The sequence below is a fragment of the Carlito syrichta genome, unplaced genomic scaffold, assembly GCF_000164805.1.
Source record: "Carlito syrichta isolate Samal-C Ts95f unplaced genomic scaffold, Tarsius_syrichta-2.0.1 Scaffold314050, whole genome shotgun sequence".
Lineage (NCBI taxonomy): Eukaryota > Metazoa > Chordata > Mammalia > Primates > Tarsiidae > Carlito > Carlito syrichta.
The window spans coordinates 663370-669075 of NW_007258146.1; positions in this window are offsets into that span (position 1 = coordinate 663370).

Below are 5706 nucleotides of genomic sequence, written 5' to 3' on the forward strand. Positions count from 1 at the left end.
GCAATAACTTTTTCTGCTATTATTTTAAAATATTTTTGAAAAATAAAATTTTTTACAATATTTTCAATTTAAATTCTATTTATACTAAACAGGTATGGTGGTTTAACCCGCCCAAATATGAAATTTAAGGAGCCAAAGTTGTTCTAGCTTTGTAAAAAAAAAAGTTTTCTGCAGACTATTGTGATGATTAACAAAGCAAGGAAAAGCACCACTCAAATCATAATGTTACAATCTCTTTGTTCAGCTGGAGTGGGGTTGGTCAAAGGTTAGACTTCACATAGGCATAGTTAAGATGTAGTGATTCCTTAGAAGAAGATAAAACTTTCAAATCACATGCTACATTGGAAACAGAATTTAATATTTTTAGCATGACACCATATCATAAAAGCTAGAACTAATTCTTATCTGATCACTAATTCTTATCTGATCACTACCTCAGTAACCAAAGACATACTTGTCTATAAGGAATTATTTTAAATTAACCAACAGGCTTTCTTCAGAAAAAGGAGTTTCTTTTTGATGGGGACAAATGCAAATTTAATTGTGAACTGAGAAACAGGTTTAGAAATTAGAACTTAATTTACATTTACTCATTTAAAAAAGTTTAGATATTAACAAGTACTAGTTAACCCCAAGTAACCTTTTTAGTCTTAAAAAATACAGTCCAAATCCTCTACCAAAAGGGACTCCCGCCATACTCAAATATGTTAATATTTCATCTCAGGAATAAACTCCTTTGCATTTGGACTCAGACTGGTCTTGACCACAAAATCTTCTAGAGAAGAATCATTATTAATAATAGGGCCATTGAATTGATCTTGGATTTGGTACACAGCTTGTGAGAAGTCTAGAACTGGAATAAACCACTTATGTTCTTTTCCTCTTCTTGCATTTTTTGGAAACAGTGTTCCATAAATTCTTCCTGTTAACTCCTTTGCTATTTGTTGACTTCCTCTTCATTTTCCATCCACATGTATTCTGCAAATGGATTGTCATCTCCATGAGAATGACCGTTAATAGTCACGGTTACATTGATGATCTTTGGTCTAGCACTGTTGCAACTTGAACCCTTAACGGTTGGTGTTGGTTGTTTTTAACCCAGTCATCACTGCACGGATGGCAGCCTGCCATCCTGTCAACCTCAGCAGAACTCCACAGGTGGTGCCACTTCCCCGTCTTGATGTGCCTTCCCCCCACTGCCTTCCTTCTCCAGTGGGTGGCCAATAATTTCTAGAGATAAATTATAAAGTTCTAAGGTTTTCTGTGTAAAAAATAAAATTTTAAGACCCTGACGGACTGAACGCCTGAGCCAAAGGAAACAGGAAAAACTAAATTCCAGGCCATGACAGGAGAGGAGTTTGGACATGCCTCTGCCCCTCCTTTGTGGAATTTAGGCACAACTGAAAGCATTTACATTAAAATAGAGAGCATAAGACTGACAAACAGACTCTGACAATAAGATATCAAATTCCAACCTGACTCTGAGATATCCTCACATGACAGCAGGCCCTCAGGAAAATAAAAATATTTTACCCCAATGTATGTTTCTTTGACATATTTTGAGATGACCTTGCAAAGTTGTCTCTTTGGCAAATTCACATCTGTATAGACTTTCCAACCCTAGGAGGAGTTGAATACCTTTTAAGACATTTACTGCCTATTGTTTCTTTTTTAAAAAAATTATTTATTTATTTATTGAGTTGGAGTCTCACTCCATTGCCCAGGCTGGAGTGCAGTGGCATGCTCACGGCCAACGCAGCATCGACTTGCTGGACTTAGGTGATCCTTCCACATTAGCCTTCCAAGAATCCAGAACTACAAGTGCGTTCTACCACACCTGGCTAATTTTTTGATTTATAGTAGAGATGATGTCTCACCAAGTTGCCCAGGATGTTCTTGAACCCATGGATTCAGGCAATCCTCTCACCTTGACCTCCCAATGTGCTGGGATTACAGGTTTGAGCCACTGTGGTCTGGCCTGCCTATTGTTTCTGAAGCCTGTTACTTAGAGGCATCATCTACATAACATGAATCTTGGCTACTACAATCTCTCTTACCCTAACTCAAGTATTTTACTGGTTTGAAATTCTTTAGACAGAGTTTAACTCTTTCTACTAATTGCCAGTCAGAAAATCTTTGAATTCACTTATGATTTGTAAGTCTCCTGCTTTGAGATGTCCTTCCTTTCTGGGTCCAACTGATATAAACCTCACGTGTGTTTTTTAAATACTTAATTAATTAATTTGCCTGCAACTTGTTTCCCTAAAATGTATATAACCAAGCCGTAATTCAATCACCTTAGGCAAATGTTCTCAAGACCTCTTGGTACTGTGCCTTAGGCCTTGGACACTCATAATCGACTCAAAATAAATCTCTTTAAATATTTTACAGTAAGCTGGGCTCGGTGGCTCAGCCTGTAATCCCAGCGCTTTGGGAGGCAGAGGTGAATGGATTGCCTGGGCAACTTGGAGAGACCTCATCTCTACAATAAGTCAAAAATCAGCATGGTAGCGCGCGCCTGTAGTTCCAGCTACTTAGAAGGCTGAGGCGGAAGGATCGCCGGAGCCCGGCAGGTTGAGGCTGCGGTGGCAGGGAGCATGCCACTGCACTCCAGTCTGGGTGCCAGAGTGAGACTCCAACTCAAAAAAAAAAAAAATGTATATATATATTTTACAGAATTTTTCTTTTTCATCGACACCTAGTTCTAAACCTTGGAATTTCCTCTTTTACCTCCCTTTCTTCCTTCCCTCTTTCTTCTCTCCCTCTTTCTTTCCTCTCTTCCTTTTTTTGGGGGTTCTGAAAATTATATCCTAAGTATGGTACTTTGACATGCTGAGTACTTTGAACTGAGGAAGGAGCCTCAGGACTAAGGTCTCTCTGACCTTCCTCTGCCTCCCATCTCTCCAATCTTTTTCTCTCCCAAAGTACAAGGAGGGGCTTATTCTGAAGTTTCCTTTGTCTGACTAAGAGCAGTTCTTCCAGAAGAAATGTGATTGTCATGAACCCCTCCCTGGAATCTATATTACCCAGAAAAGAGTAACTTATATCTTAGTAGAGGAGACTACAGATCTCCACACCCAAGTCACTGTGCCCAGACAGATTTCCACCTGTTCTTCTGGGGCATGATACCTGAGATACTTGATCTATATTAAAAACAAAACAAAACAAAACCCTTTATTTGCACTGTAGTTCCTCTTTTCACCCTCCCATAGTTTGTCACCACTACCCTCCAGAAGACTTCAAGCCACTATTTATTTCTGTAGCTCAAAATGCTACTTAGGCTTCAACCATTTGGCCCTTCTTTAAATTTTATTCTTTGTGAGGCTCCTGTGCATATAAATGTAATAATTTTGTATGTCTTTTCTCCTTTTAATCTGTTTACCCTCAAGTTTATTCCAGAGACTCAAATTATCAAAACTTCAAAAGGTGGAGAGAAAGTTCCCTTTGCTCCTACACTTCTTTCCTTTCTTCCTGTCTCATGTTTTAAATCATATTTTCGGTTATAAAAATAAGGTAATGATAGCAAATGATTTAACGAAGACAATAAAATTTATCATATCATCCAAAAGAAACTAATTTAGTGTAACTAAAATAAAATCTCAGTAGATTAAAAAAATTAAAAAAATTAAAAAATTGTGCCCAAAATATTCTTTTATGGAAAGATTCACATATGAGAGGGGACCCAAAAAACCAGGAATTATCTTTTGGAGGGTGGGCCCTTGTAAGTGTTATAGGAATACATCAGCATCCGGGTACAAGCTAGCATTATTGGGATAGACTGTCTGGCTTTAGTGAATAAAAAAAAAAAATTCTTTCAATGTATTTGCCCATTTCATGATGGGTGATTTATGAGTGCATGTACCTACACCACACTGAGCAGTCAACAGTTTTTGACCCCAAACAGCATGACCCTGGTGCCCCTACCCTCCCTATTCATCTGATCTTGCCCTGAGTGACTTTTTCTTCCCCCTCCCGATGAAAAAAGTCCTCAAAGAGAAACATTTTGCTGATGTGGAAGAGGTGAAACAAAAAAACAGCAGAAGCACTAAAAGGCATCCGAATCGATGAGTTCAAAAGCCATTTTGAGCAATGGAGAAAGCATCTTGATAGATGTATTGCCTCAAACGGAAAGTATTTTGAAGGTGACTGGAGTTTAAACATGTAAATATACAATTTTTTATAAATAAATTCTTTTTTTGGGGTTACCCTTTCTTTCTACTTCTATAAAAGTAGAAAGAATAATATAATAATCCCTCTGTATCTATCACCCAACTTCAAATAATTATCAACTTGCTGGCTGTTACCCGCTTTGTCCACATGGGGCTGAAAAATACAGACTATTACATGAGGGTGAACAATGATGTGTTTAAAACATGGGGAAGCTCTATAACTGAAAGGTAGAAAAGAGGGATTGGTACTGGAGAGCAATTATGGGTCTTTGCCTTAAATGAGGATTGAATGGTGGTTGAGTGAGCAATCCTTAGGAATTAGCATAGTAACAATAGAGAGGAAATGTGAGTCTTTCTCTCTGGACTATGCGTGTCTCTCCAGACTTAAGAGAAAAATAATTATATTTTGTTTGATTCACTATATTGTGGGATCTCTTTTATAATAGCTTAGCTTTTCCTATTTTTTTTTTTTTTTTTTGAGTAGGAGTCTCACGCTGTCATCCAGCTGGAGGGCAGTGGCATGCTCCTGGCCACTGCAACCTCGGCCTGCTGGGCTCAGGCGATCCTTCTGCCTCAGCCTTCCAAGTAATTGGAAGGCACACACCACCACACCCAGTTAATTTTTTGATTTATTGTACAGATGGGAGTCTCACCAAGTTGCCCAGGCTGCTCTCGAGCCTGTGAGTTCAGGCAATCCTCTTACCTTGGCCTCCCAAGGTGCTGGGATTATAGGCGTGAGCCACCGCACCTGGCCTAGCTTTTCCTTTTTAAAACAGATTTCCTAACTAACCAAGATTGCCTCTAACTTCCTACCACCAAAAATAAAGTTGCGATAAACATTTTAATACATGTTTCCTTAGGATCATCTACAACCATTTTTTAGATAATTTTACTCAGGTAAATAATTTCTGGGTCATAGTCTATCTGTATATATAATTTGATTAAGTACCCTCACATAACAGTGCTTGTTTTCACTGTAATATCGTAGATTTCCCTGTCCCTAAATAATCACCAAGTAACCAATACTTGGTAGTCTATCAGGTGTGAAGTGACATCTCTTTGCTGTTTTAACTCACATTTATATAATTACTAACACGTTTGTGCATCTCTTCATATATTCTTTAGTCATATGATTTTCTTCTTCTTTACATTCTGCTTCTTATCCTTTGCCCTTTTTCCTATTAGTTTCCCCCCTTGTTTCTGGAGTTACTTGAATATTTTAGATTTACTCTCTTGTCAGTTTTAGACAGTACAAATATCTTCTATTCTATCATATTTATATTATATTTCCCCTTAGTGTTCTGCATGGAATATAAACTCATAATATTGATGACTCCAAATTCATTTTTTAAAAATCTTGTGATTTGTGCTTTTGAAATTTTGGTCTGCTGGATGCGGTGGCTCAAGCCTGTAATCCCAGCACTTTGGGAGGCCAAGGTGAGAGAATTTCCTGAGTCCGCAGGTTTCGAGACCAGCCTGGGCAACATGGTGAGACCTTATCTCTACAGTAAATAAAAAAATTAGCCAGGTGTGTGGC